Consider the following 21,569-nt stretch of genomic DNA (forward strand, 5'->3'; position numbering starts at 1 on the left):
CATATTAGATTAACATTGCATGATTCCATTTATATTAAATTCTAGAGTATGTGAAATTAATCTGTAGTAATGCAAAGCAGATCTGTGGTTGCCTGGTTCTCGGACTGGAGATGTTGATTACAGAGCATGGGTTGGGGGGGCTCCTAGGTGGCACCATCAGTTAATCTACCGACTTGGTTTCAGCTCATGTCATGATCTCGGGGTCATGAGACCCAGCCCTGCACTGGGCTCCATGATGAGCACAGAGTCTGCTTAAGGCTCTCCCTCCCTCTCCCTCTGCCCCTCCCCTCTGTGATCTCGCTTTCCTTCTAAAATAAATACAAATCTTTAAGAAAAGGGCATGAGGAAGGGTGATGAAAATGTTCTATACCTTGACTGTGGTGATGCTTATATGGGTACAGACTTTTATCAAAACTCATTCAACTGAATACTTCTAGTGCATTTTATTGCACATAAATTATATCACAATAAAGTTGACTTTCAAAAAAAAAAAAGATGAAAGAGGAGGAAGAGAAGAAAGAAAAGAAAAAAGAGGAGAAGCTCATACCAGACCAAGCTCTATAACAGAGGAAACTACTTTTCTAGTACACTCAGAAGAGTAAGCCTTGCCCAGCTTCCTTGGTAGAGTCCTATGGAGGAAGGTTGCCAAGGCCAAGGTTTGTGGAGTATATTTAATCAGATGAACCGGAGACAGTCACAGAAGTTCACATGGCCCAGCGTGGCTCGGAAGCGGCAGAGTTGTCCCCCGCGTGGAGGGTGATGAGGGAATGGAAGAGGCCTTCAGTCTGCTGCACAGATAATTATGTCACTCAGCATGGTGCAGAAGTAGCAGATAAATCCCTTGCTGAGGAGAGGAGAACAAAGGGTCTCTCCGACATGAATGAGAGGTGAGCGTGCATGAGCAGGAGCCAGATATGATGTCTGTCATGAGAGTGGCTGCCCACATGTATCGACAACCAGGATCAAGTCCTCTCATTGCCAAAGTCTTGGATGACAAAGTCTCTCGGACCTTAGAACTCTAGAGAAACGGGGTGGAGAACCCACCCTGCCACCTCACACAATGGGTATAGGTACATATAATAGAAACTGAGATGAGTTAGAGAAAAACTGAGAAATTGCATCCCTCTAGAATCTGCAGTTTAAGCTGAGATTTGTACTTTGTATAGAGCCAGGATCTCCAAAGGAATTTTTGTTTGTAGGTAGGTTTTTCTTTTAACAAAGAGCACAATAGAAGTCACTGGTATTTCAAAAGTAATACCCTTAGCTTAGTATTCTCATTTTTAAAAACACTCTGTACAATAAATAAACTCTGCTTGGACTTAAAAAAATGTATTTTTATAGCAAAAAAAGAAATCATCTGCGCCCTACTCATTTCTCAACCCCAGCGTGGGTGCCTACCTCTCTCAAAACGATTATGTAGCACAGTGGGCCTTGTGCCGGGAAACTTTTGTTAAGCGTAAAGATAATTCTTTTTTTTAACAAAATAAGATTTATGGTATAAAATAGAAGTGTTGTTTAACAGAGACCAAAAGAATATGTTTCTTGTGATTTTAATATTCACTTTTAAATTTTATATGCTTAAAAAATCTACAGAATGATAGATTTCCTAAGGTAGATGATGGGTTATACCAGAATAGCAACACCCTTTCAAATTCTATCACTAATTCTGAAATCTATTTTGTTAGAGTGATGGTTATCCACGGGGGATGCAGGGGAGAAGGGGGTGCAGGGGGCCAAGACCAGGGCATCACCAGAAAGATGACATGTTAGGATCAGATCGGGAGGTTTTTTAAAATTATCATTTCATGCATCCATCCCGTGTCTCAGGATTCTGATTCATCTACAGGGAGACGGTGTAATTACTGAAAACTCCCCCTAGGTGAGTTCTGTTTGTATCCTCTCCTCCCACACTTAATCCCCCCAACATCAGACTGAGAAGCCCTGAGAATGATAATTCAGCTTATCCATTAGAGGGCCATCATTAAGCAATGGGCAGGGTGGAGGGGAAAGGAACCAGCCTTTCTTGAGCACTACGTACTTTCCAGTTGCTGGAAGGACAGCCACTCTTCCCAGACGGGGGCTCAGCCTGGTGTGCAGCAGTGACATCTCTGGAATCTCTTATGTTTCATTCCCACGAGTAGGAGTTGGGAAATTAGACAGAGTTCCATGATTCTAACGTATTGATGGTATGTTTTCCCCAGGGACCCTGGGGGAGGGTATGGTCATTCCTCAGATGGTGTTGTGTAATGGCATTAACATTCTGAATATGTCATGTCTTCTGACTGGCAGACCTGGGGATGGCTAGCTCAGAAAAACCCATCACAACAGAAGTGACCCATCAGCTGTTTACCAACTTAAATTGGGTCTTACTCAGAAGCATCCTATTAATTGTTAGAAGACTAAAAATCTGGAGAAATAACCAAGCAGTCCAGCAATTAGAGATACATTTATAGAGTATAATACTAAAACAGTAGATGACAGGGAGGTGATATTGTATTGTTCTTTAAGGTTTAATTTGTATACCTCCCTATCTCCAAGTGAAAACTGTAGTCTATATATCTTTATATCTCTTACATGTAATTAATGTATTCTAGTTTCTGATGGTGATAAGAAATAAGAACTGCAAATTAGTCTCGGATATTCTTACAGCTCAGGAGTTGCAGGCTGCCTGCCTGCCAGCCAAACATGGCTTGTAGGCACATGGCATGTTTGCCTATTGTTTTGTTTTTCTAAATGGAAATAGCTTTCTAAAATTTCATCCATAAGTATATTTATATGTATTGCTTAAGATAGGGATGATTTTTTTTAACATAACCACATTAACCTTATCATATTTTTAAAAAAACAGCAATAATTCTTTGATATCAAATACCTGGTCATTATCTCATAAATGTTATAATTTTAAAAAATCAGGACCTATTAGGTTCACACATTGCAATTGATTAATTTAATCTTTAAGTCTCTTTTAGTCTACACATTCCCACGCCATCTCTTTTTTTTTCTTTCCTTGCAATTATTTGTTGAAGAAACTGTGTTGTTGGTCCTGTGGTTCTCTACAGGCTGGGTGGTGCTGATTGCATCCCTGTGGTGTAGTTTAACGAGTTCCTGTGTTCTCTGTATCCTTGTAAATTGGGAGCTGGATCTAGAAGTTACAGTGTGTTCACATTCGGTTTATTTATTTATTTACTTTTATTTTTCACTGGACTGCTCCATTGGCAGCAATATATTCTTCCACCATTTTTCTTTGTGATGTTAACAGTTATTGATGTTTGAGGTCTAGATATAGCAGCATGTTTTAAAATTGGAGATTTCCCAGAAATATCTGAATGCATAACCTATTTGGAAAAAAAAATCACATAATCCATTAAAAATTAATAAGAGCTAAGTAGCAACTACCCACTTTAGATGAGGTATGTGTTCTTTGGACTCAGCAGTCGCCACAAACCCACTCCTCAAGGGTACATACTTGGTTGGGCCACCCTTTCATTTATATCACCTGCAAATGTCCTGGAGGGATTTCAGTTTGCAACATCTCATGCAGAGTTTTCCACTTAAATGAAAACTAAATAGAGACTGGAAGGTTGTTTTCTTTTCCCTTAATTAAAGCATGTAAACGAAGAGGAACACTTAGAATAGATGAAGGAAGAAATGAGATATTGGGGAAAATATTTGTATAGAAAAATGGAAATATTTTGTGGTGGTAGAAGATAAAAAGCAATAAATATGAACAACTAGTAAATCAAACATATCATGTGTAGTTAAAGGATTTGTAGTTTGAATATATACTATGTCGGAATGACAACTCAAGGAGAATTTAGCAATCTCTCAAACATTTCTCTCGAAAAGACAAATATTTTATGTCTAGTCTGAAATCATGATAGGTTTAATTTACTCCAGTGTGGTAGTATCAAGGTATCATTTTCCAAATACAGTTCTACTCTGCCAGGGTTTAAATTATTTTAGTCTAACTATATTGCTTCTTCATCTGTCTTATCGTCTTCCTTTGGTTATTAATCCCTTACAAGTTAGAAGCCTTTGTGTTTTCATGGTAAGTTCTCTGATCACCAGAGTCGGGCTCGCTTGTTTATAAACATGAAGAGGTTCTTAAACCCTAAGCAGTGTCCTAAAAAAGAAAGTAAAGTCAACAAATACGGAAACAAATCCTAGTTAGAAAGCTCACTGAAATCTGTAAAAAGAATGAAAAGAAAAATATTCTGCAGCCTTGTTAACCTCGATGGTAAAATAGTAAAATCATTTTGAAATGGTAAAATCACTTTGCTCCTAGACAATCTTCTTTAACATTATCTTGGTTTTTATTCTCCAATTCTGCATTGAATAATGAGGATCATTATTTGAGCCTAACAGATGTTAAAATAATATTTCTTCTCTTATAGGAAACTTTATATCTGCACTCTCAGCATTTTGAGGAGAGAATAGAATTAAACCAAAGTGTTATTAACGTAACATTCTATGTAGTATTCCAGGAACAGGAAGCTCATTAAGAGCATACTCAACGACTTTCCCAGTGATCCCTGGGGAGATTTCTGGAGGAATTCTTTGTACTGCAAAGTAACTGTAGGAGCTCTGTGTTCATTTGTCAGTAAGGGCCATTAAACAAAACATACTCAAAGAAAGCCAGAGGGAAAAAAATCTGAACAATACTATTTCTACTTGGACATTGTAGCCAGGCTCACCAGACATAGATTAATTCACTAAATAAGCGATTATTAAGCATTTATTTTGTGTTAAAATATAAAGAAAGTATGACAACTATTCTTGAGGAGCAAACAATCTGTTGAGAGTGGCAGACTCAAAAGAATGAGTTACAGTCAAGTGTGGGAAGTGTTCATACAACATGGATAAATTGTTACTAGACCACAGAGGAGAAAAAGAAATTGTAGTGCCTGAGAGAGTCGAGGAAATATTTACAAAAGGAGGAAATTTTGAAGTGGGACTTGACTTCGAGAATGAATGACAAGGAGCATGCCAGGCAGAGACGAGCACAGAGAGAAGAGTGAGAGCCAAGGGGTAAAGAATACTTTTATAACATGTCCTATATAACATTGCTGAAAATACAAGATCTTTTGATATAAAATCAGATGGGTGACGGCTGGCAATGTTTAGGGGGCTCGACGACGTCAGAGTTGGCATCTCAAATTCTATTGGTCCTCATACTTGTAATTTCAAATCACAAGACGGCTGCTACAGCTACCAAAGTCACATACACATCCAAGGCAGGAAGAATAAAGGAAGAATTTTATCAGCAATGACTGTCTTACCTTGTCATTAAAATAAAACCTTTGGCAGAAATGACCAGCAGAATTTCACTTACATCGGATTAGCAAGAAGTATGCTAATGACCACCCCTTGCAGCAATGAAGTCTAGGGGTGGAGGTATTTATTTACTTATTTTTTAAAGATTTATTTATTTATTTGAGAAAGAGAGAGAACGTGAGTGGGGGAAAGGGCAGAGGGAGAGGGAGAGAATCTCAAACAGACTCCCTGCTGAGCAGGGACAAACCCCATGTGGGGCTTGACTTGGGGTTCGACCTACGGCTCAATCTCAGGACCCATGTGATCACAGCCTGAGCCGAAATCAAGAGTCGGTCACTCAACTGACTGAGCCATCCAGGCGCCTCTGGGGTGGAGATATTTACCTGGCATTTGGCTTGGGTATTCTCTCAGCAAGAAAATAAGCAAAAATTGATACTGGATAGGCACAGATTATAGTCTTTACTATGTCTTCAAGAGGTGTAGAGAAAAGAGTGACAATCTAAAAGTTCGTAACCAGTGGAAATATCTTTCAAGAGTGAGGGAAGAATAGGTAAAAGTGATCTTTCATATTAGAATTTAGAAGAAAGAACAGGGAGCAATGTTGGAAAAGGACACAAGGAAGCCTTCCAACATGTGATAAAATGCAAATAATAATACAAAACAAAACAACTGGGAAACATGTGGGTAAACCTCCATAAATAAACCTTACCTATATAAAATGATGGACAAAGTCTCCTGAAGAGAGGATAAGTACATATTCCCTTTCCAGCGGAGGGCAGCCCACCTAAGAGGGGCGAGAGGGAGGAGTCTTCTCTTTAAATGATGACTATTATGGCAATTAATACATTACACTGGACATTCTAATTTCTAAATCAAGACTGTGTTTTGTGTGGTTCCCAATCTCTGAGTGGATTAAAATCGTCTGAGGAACTGGGGGATAGTACATAAAGCAGACCTCCCCTCTTCCTTAATTATTTTTGTTTGTTTTCTTTTAATTTAAAGTAACTATTAGGCATCATACTACCTAAGAATTATCAGAGAAGGCATGGATGGCCTGCATTTTTACCTAGGAACAGGGGTGAACTTGCCTCAGTGAATCCATTTTTAATGAGTAGCAGGAGACAAATATAAAGTTGCCTTCTGATTACAACTTATGAATCCCACTTACTCAATGACCCATTACATTCATACATTAAAAAGATTAAGGGTTAGGACTAGAAAAAAAAAAAAAACAGAAGTAGAATGTGTAACTTGCAAATCAATGGAGGAGAAAAAATTGAAAAAGATTCAAATTAATCATTTTGAGAAAGTGGGGGGAAATTGGCACAGCACACTTTTGGGTCAGGAATATACCAAGAAAATAACAAAACAACAAAGAGCAGACTGTATTATTAAGTAATTCCAGCTCCTCTGTTTATCCACTCCAAAATATCAGTGACTTACGCAATTAGATTCTCAGTCATAATAAATATGAAACAGGTGTTGCTGGGCAGACAGCTTATCTCCACACAATGACTCAGAGATCCAGGATTCTTCTGTCTGTTGGTTTCCGTCTATCTCCCAGGGCCTGAAGCTGAGGCAGGGTGTGTTTTGGTTATCTATTGCTGTAGAATAAATCATCCTTGATTTGGAAGCTCAAAACAGCAGCATTAACAACTTCGGAGCATCTGTGGATCAGGAATCCATGAACAGCTTAGTGGGGTCCTCTACCTCAGGGCCTCCCACAAGGCTACAATCAAGGTTTTGTCTGGGCTTGCTTTCATCTCAAGGCTCAACTGGGGAAGGAACTACTTCAAGCTGACTCACTTATGGTTGACAGAATACAAGTCTGTGTAATTTTCGGGGCAATAAGACCTGTTGGCTGTTCACAGGTAGTCATCCTCAGTTTCTTGCAATGTGGGCCTCTCACAACAGGACAGCTTTATATTAGACAGTAAGCATGCCAACTCTTCGTTCCAGAGTCCACGCTATTGCTGTCTCCCAAGGCTGTTCATGATGTTGGACCACCAAGAGAGACGCCACCTCTGCCACTGATCAGCAAGTGCACAATCACAGAACTTGTGCCCCAGGTACTGGTTCCAGAAAAATACCGCCTGTGCTGTGATCAAGAAATATCCAAAGTGGGCAATGGTCGACCAAAGCATCAAGAGCCGACAATGACAGTCAGGTCTCTTTAGCTTAATAGAGGTCTCACATCTTTTCTGTACTCCACAGAACTCGGTTCATGAGGCTGACAGAGATTAAATTACTTCCAAGACCTTAGCAATGAGGGTATCCTGAAAATAGATTTTTTTCATTAGCTTTCTAATCCCTGAAATCCAAGAAAACATATTAGCGGGCATTGGACATGGGCGTTTAGAGGGACAGTCTTTATAGTCACCACTCTTCTTATCCAACCAGCCACCTCTTTTATTTTTTATTTATTTTTAATTTTGTAAACTAATATTTTGTAAATATTAGTTTCAGAAGTAGAGGTCAGTGATCCATCAGTCTTATATAATACCCAGTGCTTATTATATCACGTGCCCTCCTTAATGTCCGTCACCCAGTTACCCATCCCCCTGCCATCCTCCCCTATTATTATTATTATTCAGTATTTCAGATAACAGAGGTAACAGTAGTACTTGTCGGCATTTGTTAAACAGTAAATTTTGTTTTTGATGTTGCTAAATATTCCTGTAATTAAAAAAAATACAAAAGCAGTTGATCCCATAAAAAGTTAGGGGCTTCTTCTAATATAATGCCCTTGGGAGAAACTAGACAGTGAAAAGCAAACTATAGTTTTTGATGATGGTGTGATGATGAAAGAAAAGAGAAGTGATAAGAAGGTTAGAAGTTTAGGTTAGACCTAAGAAGTTTAGGTCACAGACAGTACGCCTCCCGCTTATCTCCACGGGATTCTCAGACCCAGCTGGACTTCCTATTTTTCCCTTAAAAAGCACCCCAAGTTGGTTTGGGGCCCAGTCATGTTGGTTCAAAAGGAGTTACCACCAATGAATGTCTCCCCTAATGGGCATCCAAGTTATGGGAAGAAACCTTAATACCCAACATGGGAAGCCAGGCTCCCAGACTGGGAAGCCAGGCTGTTTGTGCTGCTAGTTCTCTGGGTACTTCACTGCCAAAACCGAAAAACAAACAAACAAAACAAAACCCAGGAAGAACAAGAAGAAATCATTTGCCATATGAGTCTGTTGTTGTCAGCTTACATGGTTGTGTTAGGCTGGTTCAGAAAAAGATATATTTCTGGTATTGGGCTTGAGGAAGTAGCAGGCAAAACCTTGTTCATGGTTCTATTGCCATGTCTGATTTCAAATTTCATATCTTTCTAGCCAAGGATGTCCTCCCCAAGTCCCTCATATCCTTTTTCTTACTAATTCTGCCTGTTCTGTCTGTGAGTGTTTAGGTGGACTAAGGGTATCTTGTATTCCATTGAAACTAGCTTCTTCAGTTGTGTCTGCAGAACTCTGAACCTAGTTGCAGCCCTGAGTTCTGAGGTTTTGTTTATTCGATTTGTGTTGGTTTTCACCTTCAGAGTTTTCTCTTGATTATGCCTTTATTCCACGCAGGAATTTCAGGTGGATTTTGATGGATAGTTTCAATTTTGCTTTGTCGTGGGAGGAAGTCCTTTTTTGATTTCTTCACAATGTCACAATATAGAGGTAGGAATGGGTTTCATTAAGCAAAAAGAAGATTCAGAAGGTCACAGCCAGGACAGAAATATGCATGACCTCCTCAGTCTCCCTATTGTCTCTGAGAGAGAGGCTTGCCACAGTTATGACTTCTGAGGCAAAGTATGGGTTCTAAAGATGGGAGTCACGTCAATGAGGGAAGAAGCAGGATACTTGGCATTAGGCAAGCTATTTACAAGAGTTGTCAGCTGCTCTGTTTCTGGAGAGTTTGCCTTCCTTGGCATTATCAGTCACCCTCTGCTGGGTGAAGGGTGCTGACAGAGGAACTGATTCTCTTCTAGGAAACTGAGTTGCTTGGATTTGGCTGCCTTGCTGTAGGGAAGGGACAGCCTCAGTCCTAGGCAGCTCATTGTGCAGTAACCCTGCATGAACTCACAAGTTCATGTTCAGATAATTCTATTTATGTGCCACACTTCCCTTCCTCTCCCCTTTATCACATGACAGGAATAGTAAATAGTCCAAATTAAGAAAAACATTTTCTGATAGTTCTAAGGAGACCCAACTTGACCTAAAACCAAGTAACCAAGTAGGAGATGTTGAATGTATTTTGCTCTTCTTTTTTTTTTTTTAATTTTCTTCTTTTTTTTAAAGATTTTACTTAATTTATTTGACAGAGAGAGACACAGCGAGAGAGGGAACACAAGCAGGGGGAGTGGGAGAGGGAGAAGCAGGCTTCCCGCGGAGCAGGGAGCCTGATGTGGGGCTGGATCCCAGGACGCTGGGATCATGACCTGAGCCGAAGGCAGATGCTTAACGACTGAGCCACCCAGGCTCTCCGAATGTATTTTGCTCTGATTTGTTTGTTTGTTCTGAGAGCTGACCAAAAAAACGGTATTGTGCGAGAAGTTTTTAAACAAATCCTCATTTACGCACTCAATAAACATTTACTGAACACAATACTCACAGAGAGACACTCATCTTTAAAGCACTGATTTTCCACAGTGGCAGTGGTTAAAAGAGGGCTCTAAACTTCCAGTAGGCAAATTAGAATTACCCGTGAGGCTTTTTCAAACTCTATAGGTTTTCCTCCTTCTGACAAACCTCAATAAAAAGGCTCAACTCTGTGTTTGAAATCCCTGCACTAACGAACAACTTTTACTGCCAGGATTCTGTAGCATGCCTCGCAGAGTTAAGGCAGAGAAAAAGTGCAGATCTGTTTTAAGAATAAACTATTCCTGAATGTGACCTAAACAACAATTAACCCTTTTAAAGGAACCAAAAGAAGCAAATACTCAAAGTTTATATTTTGGTATAGTGGAGGGATAAAATTAAACAAAAAGTTTTATAAATATAATAAATAATATATAAATATTACAAATATAATTTTCTCCCATGTTTATCTCTTTCTTATAGCTTTAGGTACAGAATAGGATGCATTCCTTCGCTCTATCCAACTTCATGTAAACAAATGGGCTTCTACTGCCCTTCCAATGTGTGACTTGAGAGAAGCCAATCTAATCCGGAGATGCAAATCTCATAAAGATGGCACTCCAAAGTTTTGTGCTTTCCTCCAGGTTCAAAGATGAAGAATCAATACAATGGGATATTTTCTCAAATAATTCCAAAATCTTATTTAGATTATGTAAGATAGGATTTTTGTATGTGTGTTTTACAAAGCCATATTACTCTTTACCCTCAAAAAAAATTTTTTTTAAAGTCTGCACTAAATTGTTAATTGTTAGTCTGTACAGCTTGATAATTTGTCCTTTGTGAATCATTCAAAGGTTTATAGATTTGAGAAAAGCCAGAAAAAGCTACATGTTCATCTAGATTACTGCAGTGTGTAAATTACATCCTGGGAGTGAATTAAGTATGTTGAACAGAGCATTAACTCCTTCTGGCCACAAGGGTGTCATTGAGGAAATTACTGCTCCAGCATAGAAGAGAGCACCATTGGGGCCAAAAAGTGTTAGAATATTTCCCCAACTTATAAAACTAACTCCCTAATGGTGATCTATACAGACAGTGTTGCTAGTTTGCATTTTAAATGTCCTATTAGACTGTATGTGCTTGCTAGTTTTTCATTTCATTTCGTTTTGTTCTTAATGGAAGGTTAAGCTTTTAGTGTCCAGTCCAAACCTGCTTAAACTGGGTGTGGACAAACATTAATTCCTCCAAGTATTCATGGATGTTGCTCAAAAAAAAATAAAATAAAAAAGACATCCCTTGGTCAAATACATTGGATAAAGGCAATGTTACAAAAAGTTAAGCAGCTCTTTTTAATAAACAAATTTCCACTCTTTAATAGATTCCAATGAATTGTGAACTCCCAGAGATGAAATGTGAAATATAGCATTTCTCAAGCACAGATGACCAAGTTATTTTTATTTTATTTAAAAAAAAATACTCTCTAGCATCTTGCAAAACACTAGGTTGTAGAAAACAGCTTGTTGGAAACAGCTAGTCTTGTCTATTACACAATTTTGGTGTTTTTGAATCCTTTTCCATTTACAAAGCACAGCCAGAGTTTCAGAGAAGCCTGAGAACAAAGGCAGGACCCCTCTTTTCATCTCCATTCACAGACCGACCCAAACCTAACACATCTAATGACGACAAAACCCACACAAGCAGGTATGGCAAATAGAACAATAGTCTCCTGGTTCCTAAGACTCTTAAGATATACTGGTAACATATTTTTAAATTTTGCCTTATATAATTATCATTATTATTTTTTAAATTATGCAAGACAAAATATAGAATAGCTCATTTGCATATCTTGGGATTCTACCTTAATTGCTATTTAAGAATTTCTAATATGGCCAAGATCGTGTCCTTTAAGACTAAAAAGCTGGGAATCTAACAGTCATGATCTTGAACATGTTGGAACCTTTTAATACAGGAATTAAAATAGAATCTGAAAGTATACATATGTGATTATTGATATCTTGGTATAATTATAAGAGAATACTAATAAAAATTACATCAGGCAAGTATTTAAACCATAAATATAAGGAAGTTTAGAAAAACATGTATTTGAGAGAATATAAGTAATTGAACTGGAAAGAATTCAAATAAAAAAGAGCAACTGTAAAAAAAAGCTAGAAGGATAAATTGTTACCTTTTATCAGCAAATGTCCATTAAGTGATAATTGTTTGCTAAAAAAAGTGATTCTGTAGTGCTTTTCTTACCCAACATATCAGTTATTGAAGGAATAAAAGACTTTTCCCAGGCTCCCCTGGCTTCTTAGACCTTTCAGTTTCATAGAGAAATGATGCCTGTATGTAAATGATGAAAAAATAAGAAAAAGTAAGGTGTCACAAAAAATCATAAGAAAAAAAAGGTGCCGTGTGATTCTGGAAATGATGGAGGCTCAGTTCAATTATTGGAATAGGAGGGAAGTTGAACTTCAGCAAAGCGTTATCCCTGGTCAGACATGAAAAGTGAAGAGATAGAGGTGGTGGCTTGATTTTCAAGATGCTTGTCTACTGTCTGGAAGATGTAACTAAATCATGCGAAAGGAAGATGTTAAGTGAGGCTGGGTTAAAAGTCTTTGAATTAAAGTGACACATGTAATGCGTTTATAGTTGAGAGAAACGTGGGATTACTTCCAGGTCGAGTGGCCGAAGACCATTTCACAGATCAACATAGTCATAGTGTTTGAACTGAACATTGAGGAACTCATTGAATTATGGTAATGGAAGAGCAGATGGGAAGGCATTATAGATTGGTGGGGCAGCGTTTAGTCATTCAATAAATATTTTTGAGTACCTACTATGTCCCTGCACTATTTAGTCATAAAAATATGGAAACGTATAAGACACAATTTCTTCCCTCCGAGAACTAATGGAATATTAGAAGAGATAGAGCCACAAATACACATGTGTTTAAGGGAATATAAATCATTAAACAGGAAAGAATTCAAATAAAAGAGTAAGCTATAAAAGACTATAAGAGTAAATTGTGTCAGACTTCATATTCCTTGCTAGGAAGTTTAGAATATAGGCTCTGCGAGGCCACTGAAAGTTTCTGAGTAGAAAATCCTGGTATACCTAGCAAAAGCCTTCCTTTTTCTTCCCTAATCTATTGGGTTCAACAGCTATAGCTCAAGTAATTATTCTTCCTACACACTTCAGAGATAAGTAATACATGTTCTCTATTATCAAAGAGTTTATTCTACACTAAGGAATTCACTGCATAGACACAGCAAAAGCCATAAGGGAGTTGAACATAGGTGAGTTTATACCTGATCTGAGACCAGGAAAGATAATATGGAAAAAAAAAATAGAGCTTGAGAAAACCATCACATTTCAAGTCATGCATGAGTTGAGTAAAGAAAACATCCCAAGCAGAATTTATTACCAAAGTCAGGGCAAAAAGAAAGGGAAACCCAGAGTAAGTTCATGGAAGGGAACAGCAGGAGCTAAGACCACCAAGGGAAACTGCATCATTGGAAAGAGCTTTGGATTTCAGAGTAACTTTGTATTTCATTGAGGACCAATAGAGAACCACCCTAGTCACTGAAGTTTCCCGATTAGAAAAGAGGGGCGCCTGGGTGGCTCGGTTGTTGGGCGTCTGCCTTCGGCTCGGGTCATGATCCCAGGGTCCTGGGATCGAGCCCCACATCAGGCTCCCTGCTTGGCAGGAAGCCTGCTTCTCCCTCACCCACTCCCCCTGCTTGTGTTCCCTCTCTCACTGTGTCTCTCTCTGTCAAGTAAATAAATAAAATCTTTAAAAAAAAAAAAAAAAGAAAGAAAAGAGATACTGTAAGTGGGTTTAAGAAGATTAACAACTTCTTAAAAGGGTTTCTATGAGGAATAAGTGATTTAATACATATAAAGAGGTTAGAATACTACTCAGCATGTCAGTGTTTTACGTTTTTTATTATTGGAGATATTTTTCCAGAAGTTTGCTTTTGTTATTTTTTTCTCCAAACTTGAATTTCATTTGTATGTAGGAAAAGTATGTATCTGTCTCTATACAGTCTTTACACTTTATCTTTTTATAGTTACTTATCTTTTAGGGTTTCTGGATTTCTGACTTGGTTACAAAGGGTTCTCCTTCCCAAGATTGTAAAAGTAGAGTCTCAGGGGCTTTTTTTTCTGTTTCTAAAATATTTTGTTATTGTTTTATATTTTACATTTAAATCTTTAAATGTGATAGGGAACTGGGGCACCTGGGTGGCTCAGTCAGTTAAGCGTCTGCCTTTGGCTCAGGTCATGATCCCAGGGTCCTGGGATCAAGCCCCGCATCTGAGCAGAGAGCCTGTTTCTTCCTCTCTCTCTGCCCCTCCCCCTGCTTGTACTCTCTCTCTCTTTCTCAAATAAATAAAATCTTTAAAAATAAACAAAATTAAAAATAAATAAATATGATAGGGAACTCTACTTTTTTCCAAAGGAAGACTGAATTGTGTCAGTACCATATTACATAACTCATTTTATTCTCTCTGAGTCAATGTAACACTATTTTCATAGTTTACCTTCACATAGAGGAGGATAGGTTGAATTGTCAATTCTGTTGATCTAGTATCTATTCTTAGCTAATGTGATATTGATTTCCTTACAGTAGATTCATAGTTCTTTCAAATATCTCATAATGAAAGTCCTTTTTACTGTTCTTTTTATAATTCCCTTCACTGTGGTTGAGCATTTATCCTTTTATATAAATTTTAAAATAGTTTTATCCAATTCCAAAAAGAATCATTATGGGAGGATTCTAATTGAAATTGCATTAAACTTATAAATTCATTTTGGGAAAAATAACATACTCTTAAGATTAAATCTTCTGTTCTGAGTAGGTATATATCTGTCTAGTTCCCTCAGAACTTGTTTATTTCCTTCAAAATCATTATATATAGTTTTCTTATGAATCGGGTTAACTATTGTGAAGAGTTTTTTTTATATTTTTGAATTATTATTTTCAGATACTTTTTAGTTAGTCAGTAAACACTGAAAGACATTGAAAGAGCCAGAAGGCAAACTGGGGGAAGAAGGTGTGAGAAAACATGTGCTGACACTGTCGATTGTATATTATAATATTGCTTATTAATTAGGCCGGGCTTAGCTGAACGGTTCTCCTGCTGAGCTCAGCTGTGATCACGCAATGACAGCATCACCAAGGTGTCTCTACTTCAGGGTGTTAGCTTATCAAAATGTCTTATTAATTATAGACTTCTGGTTGTATCCTTTTGCCTGTTTGTTTTAAACTAGCTGTATCTGGAGAGGCAAACATATCATCAGCAAAACAAACCTTCTGTCTTCTTTTATAATGCTTATTTCATTTTTTAATTTCTGGCACACTGAATTCACTGATAGATCCAAGATAACCTTAAATAATAATGGAGTTAGAGCCCACCCCCTTCTTCACCCTGATTTTAATTGCATGCTTCTAGTGTGACATTATTCAGAACAGTATCTGTGGTTGAAATAATAAATAATTTTTACCATACTGTGGTCTCAATTTCTCAAGCAAACAATAGTGGCTAATTTTTAGGCTATACATATCAAGCTGGTTCTTAAGTTTGTTGTTCAAACTATAAGAGGAGATATACATTTTGAAAAAGAGACGAGAAAAATCCCAGTATATGAGCCCTAAGTCCAGTCATACCTCCAGGACATTTTTTGGATTCCTAAAAAAATCCTACCTTGATTCATATGTCATCCCATAGGCCACACCAACCCTTGCAGTGGCTTACTTCTGGCCTGGCAGGCCACGTCTTCAATAGAGCCCCAGTGTGTGGCCCCTCCCACATAAGCTAAGATGACCAGGAAGCACCTGCCCTTCTAAACTAAGGTAGATAAAGGTGAGTTAATTAAAAAAAAAGTGGATGCTTTCCACTCTTCCAATATTCCTGCCTTTTTAAACAACTCAGACAAGAACTCAGTTAATTAAAATGAGAAAGTAGTCCCCATTCTTCTAATTTTCCTTGAGGTTCAAGAACTCCATAATTAGCAACTGCTATGTGAGAAGACTGAGGGTAGCTGCTTCTTCACCCATCACCTCCTCCCTGTTGTACTAGGAGACAGTCATTCTCTCCTCCCCCCACCTTCTAGTAATCTCCATCCAGACCCTAGCAGATCCGGGCTATTTGTTCTAAGCATTCCTGGCCCAAGATAAAAATCTCCAGGCCTTCCAAGTCACCCTCGGTGCTTTATTATTTTTTTTTTTTGAAGATTTATTTAGTTATTTTAAAGAAGGAAGGGAGGGCCACAGGGAGAGGGGAAAGTCTTAAGCAGACTCCGCACCGAGCGCAGAGTCTGATCTCATGGCCCTGAGATCACTACCTGGGCAGAAACCAGTTGGGCACTTAACCGACTGAGCCACCCAGGTGCCCCTCACCATCCGTGCTTTAAAGGGCTAGCTATGTGGTTAACTACAAAAAAAAGCCATGGTTTCCCTTCCTTGTACTTGTGCCTGTTGGTAGTGCTCACCCATGCTGCTTGAGCTCTCTTTAGTGATTTGCTTTGGAAATGCAACATTAGCAAATGTGACACAAAGGGAGGCTCAGAAAGCCTGTACCTCGGGGCTTTCCTCTGGTGCCCCGAGCCACCACGGCACTGAGCCCAAGTTAGTCTGCTGGGGACACCGTCCAGTCATCTCTGTCACCCCAGCTCATAACCAGGTGCATCCCAGACGCAGGGGGGCCTCAGTGCGCGCAGTCACATGTGTGAGCCCCGCCAATTCCAGCAGAAAAACCAGTCAACTAAGCCAGCCTAAGTTGCCAACTCACAGAATCATAAAAGAAACACATGGTTATTTCTTAAGCTTCTAAGTTTGGTGTGGCTTTTACACAGTGATATCTCACTGATAAACAGCACTGTTATTCCAAATGGCAAATGCGGCCCTAGAACTAGCAGGGAGAAAGACCTTAAAACCATTCCTTACAAAACGGGACAGAGATGCTCCTAAGGCTACTACGGGCACAGATTTGGAGGCAGTGTAGGAGGAATGTTGCCTGCATCACACTGCCACCACAGTGCGTGCTTTGCCAATGGGATGGCTGGTTAGGGCTCCTAGAGACTGCTGTATATTATTAGGCAGAGGAGAGAGAATTAGCATGGCCATTGCCTACGGCAAAGAACAGAGCAAGGCACAATGGGAAAAGGAAATAGATGTAAAAAGTAGGGCTCAGACAGAGGCACTGAAAGACCCAGAAGGCATACCAGGGAAAGAAGGTGTGAGAAAACATTGTAGACAAATCTCTAAGGCCAGTATTCATCTAGATTTTCTCTTTCGGTATCAGTCTCCAAGTGAATAAATTTACTTATGATGCTAAAAGATTTATACCTTTGAATTCTTAGGTGCGTCAGAAGGGGAATGGATAAACATTATTTTTTCAGGAAGTTTGTACAGTCTCAGATGATATAGACTTGTTCTTACTGGAACAAATTCTAACACTATTTTTTTTTTTTTTTAACCTGAAGACCCTGCTTGCTCAGCACTTCAAAGATGTCAGGGCCAATATCTCTGCTGTTCACTTGGCATTGCCTCATGGTCATGGTGTGGTTGCCACAGCTTCAGCCATCACTTCTGCCATCGCTTCTGCATTCAAAGCTGAGAGAAGGGAACAGTCTTTCTGCGTGAATACCTTTAGTGAACTGAGGTTATTTGGGAACATTTAAAAGAAAGCAAAAGCTTTCCCAGACCTGGCACTCTCCAACTTTCTCTTATGTTTATTGGCCAAAATTAGGCCATATTGCCAGCCCTAGCTACAGGGAAGGCTGGGAAAGTGGAGAACCTGAATGTCATGATTCTCAGAGCCCCATCAGAAAAAAGCAGTGCCTAGAGTGGAAAGTTGATAAGATGTATTTTATCCATTTGTCCATCATATAATATACTCATATACGTATTATATGCATATTTATCTTAAGGTAGGATGTCTCAAAAAATCAAGATCTGCATGATGACTAACTTCGGTCCATTTCCTTGCAGTATTCAAGTTAGAATGGCTCTGTGAAATACACATGGCCCTCTCCATGTGGGGTGGGCAAACTTTCTTTAAGGGTTCTATAGTAATATTTTAGGATTTACAGCCACACTATGTATCACAACTACTCAACTCTGTTGTTACACTGTGAAAGCACGTTTTTTCATGAATGGTTGTTGAGTTACTTGAAATTCCCTTTTAGCATCAATGGAGAAGATCAGATCATTTATTCTTTTTAGATCCCATTAATATGATGAATCCTATAATGGATTTCCTATATTCCAAACATCTTTAGATTTCCTCTGCTGCTCCCACAATTATATGCATCTCCTATAATTCTCCAATCTCTCCCACAATTCTTGGTATTTTAATTGTCATCTCCCTCACAAAAAAATCATGTTATATTCATGTCATATTTTTGTGCACTGTTGAATTCTGTTTGCTAACAATCTGTTTGAGATTTTTGTATCAACCACAAGTGAAATAGGTCTGTTTTCCTTTTATGTGCAATCTTTATCAGTTTTAGGAATGAATGAGCTTTAACATGATAGAAAGGGACTAATTCTGAGAGATGATTAGAAAATGTTACAAAGCATAAGTTTCTTTTTTCCCCTTTTGCTTGATGAGATGATATCTTCTATGAGCTAAAAGGGAGAGATACATGCCCTTTCCCATGGTTACCAACAAGGCATTATACCAACAATAAAATCATCTACAGTTTTGCAGGCCAGAACAATCTCTCTCTCTTGGGTCCCGGATGGGCCACCCAGAGTAATGCTAGTAAGAGAGCACTTTTGTGTGTGTCTCTCACAAAACAAGTATAATGTGATGTCAAAGGCTAGAATGGATTTATGCACATTTCCATTCTAATGTGAAAATTTATCCAACATCTCAAGCTCAGTTTTCAGAACCCAGTGTTTGTTACTGGCCTTGGTCTTCAGATATGCTGTGATCATTGGATCATGTGCCTTTCTTGGGATGGGGGAAGGGGAAAGAAATACTCCCAGATGGTAATGTGACAGAGAATAAAATCAAGATGTTGGGATTGAGCACTTAGGCCCATGTTGCAAATGCACCTAAAGTAGCTCCTTTTTCTTAAATTATTATGCCCACTCAATCGTGACTGCTTTCTCATGGGCATATTATTGTGCACCAGTGGGTTCACTTAGGATAATTACTAATGAAATGCAAAGCATGTTAAAACTCAGTATACTTTGATCATGCATGTTTTCATCTTAAATAACTTAAAAATATTAGCTCCATGTATTTTACCAATAAAATTTGTTCCTTTTCTCATGCTGAGCTTTTTTCATGAAATCCCTAGTTTAAAAGCTAAGTTTATAGTAATTGGCTCATTATATTCTTTACCACAGAGACAAAATGCCACTTTATTGTTTGTATACAGCTCTTTTTCAGTTGCGCCTAAAAAATAATTGCTGTCTGTAAGACCACCTTATAATCAGCAATATTCAATAAGTGTTTAATTTCAAATTGTTTATGTGGTGATAAAATCAACGAGGGGTTTTGATCGAACAAATATAAGAACATAGACATAGATGAAGACAGATTTATACAGATGCCTCCTGCCCTCCAGGATGGACTTGCATTACTGGCCAAAATGTATGTAGCAAGGATATCCCAGGGCCAGCAACTTTTTATCAAAACAACTTTCAAGTCTGATGCACCTAGGTTGCTCAGTGGGTTAAGTGTTTGCCCTTCGGCTCAGGTCATGATCTCAGGGTCCTGGGATGGAGGCCCCTTCTGGCTCCCTGCTCAGCAGGGAGTCTGTTTCTCCTTCTCCCTCTGCCAACCACCACCCCCCCCACACACACCTGGCTCATGTGCGCTCTTTCTCTCTCTCTCTCAAATAAATAAATAAAATATTTTAAAATTAAAAAAAGTAAATTTAAATATTAAAAAAAAAAACCTTTCGTATAAGAGAGCTGACACGAAATAGTATCCTAAAGGCTACAAAACCTCTGGCTCTTCACAGAAGCTCAACCGGGGAAAGAATCTAGCACCAGGGCATATGCTATTGCTACAGACTATCAGTTAATGTTACTTTTTGTGTTAGAAAACAAAGGGGAAATAAAAAGGATCTGGTTAATTTCATGAAACTAAACTACAGTTATTTTTAAACAAGTTTTAGGTAGACTTTCCAGGGAGTGTTTACTTCTAACATTAACAGAAGTTTTAAACAGGGCATTGTTTATATAGGACATTTTAAAATATATATATATATAATAATATTGTATTTTTCTCTCATTAAGATAAAAGACGTTTTTAAAGTAATGAAAACCACGTCGCTATAGATTAATAGCTACTTTCCTCCCTTAATTCTAAGGGTACTTGACTCCATCCCAGAAACCCAAATTAGCGGGCGCATCCTAAGTCTTGCTGTCACCCAGAAGGGACTTGCAGACATGGGTGTCCCAAGTCCCTCCAGCCCTTTTGCCCGCATTACTTCCGTGGCAGCTATACTTTCACTTTAATTAGACTTTAAATTTCTTGACCCTTCTATTTTCATCCTATTATTTCTCTTTTATCTTCACTTCCTTCCCAAATCATGTGATCCATCACTTCAACTACACCCTTCTCAGGGCCCTTATTTCCCTGGTTTTCTGCTCGCGTCATAAAACCTGGCCCAGAGAAACATTCCAACCCAAGAGCACCCCGATCTCCCTTCTGTGCATTCCACCTGGTCTTTCTGCACGGCTGGAAAACGGTGCAATCACAAAGATCTGGCGTCCTTGGAACCAGCAGAGAAGCTTCAGTCAGGCTTTCCCCGCTGTGTATCAACCCTTCATTTCCCTACTCAGCTCCCTTTACCAAGTGGCTGTTGCAAAACCTCTCTCCTCTTCTCAGGCACCCTACCCCTATCATCACCTCCCTTCTCCTCCCCTTATCATGAAGTTACTCCCATCCACAACAGTCTCTCTCTCCTTCTCTCTGCTGGGAATGGAAGAAACAGTCTAATTCCTGCTCCTGTGTTCTGGATCCCATCCTTTCTCCACCTCCTCAGAGAATTCTTCCATCCAATCATACCTCGCGATCCAATTATATTTCATTTCATTGCTCGACTCCTTCTTAAAATCTTTATTTTGCTTCTGTAAATCTACACTTTTGGAGTTTTCTTCTTAATATGTTGGGTCATTCCTTTTCAATCTGATTTTTGATGATTCTTCCTCCATAGGTGCTTTAAAAATGTGTGTGTGGGGTGTGTGGGTGTGTGTGCGCGCACGCGCACGTGTGCTAGAGTTCTGCCTCTTGTTCCCTGCATTCCACGGCTATGTTTATAGTTGACATTGACATGATATTGACTTTCTTATTTCTGTGTCTTCAACTCAAATTTCCCCTGAATTATGAAGCAATATATTCAATATTTACTGAATATTTGTCATTATATTGATAGCTCAGTTGTCAACACTGAGGTCAGTTTTCCACTCACCCCCAAAATTGTTGTTACTTCTGTGGCTCCCTCTTATCGAAGGATACCAGCGTCTACCCCAGTTTCCCAAGCTAGAAACCCTGGCGTTATCTTTGATGTCTCCCTCCTTCTATCACTATATTTAATTTATCACCATAGCCTGTTGATATCTTCTAGAAATGTCTTGATTTTGTTCATTTTTTATTATACCCACTGCCATTTGGCATAGATCCTAATCTTTTTTCATGTATAGTATAAGAATTTTCTAACTGGTCCCCTGCCTTCGGCCATGCCTCCTATTAATTTGATTATTTC

Source organism: Callorhinus ursinus, unplaced genomic scaffold, assembly GCF_003265705.2.
Source record: "Callorhinus ursinus isolate GAN/ISIS: 27379988/994484 unplaced genomic scaffold, GSC_fseal_2.0 scaffold17, whole genome shotgun sequence".
In the NCBI taxonomy this organism is placed as follows: domain Eukaryota; kingdom Metazoa; phylum Chordata; class Mammalia; order Carnivora; family Otariidae; genus Callorhinus; species Callorhinus ursinus.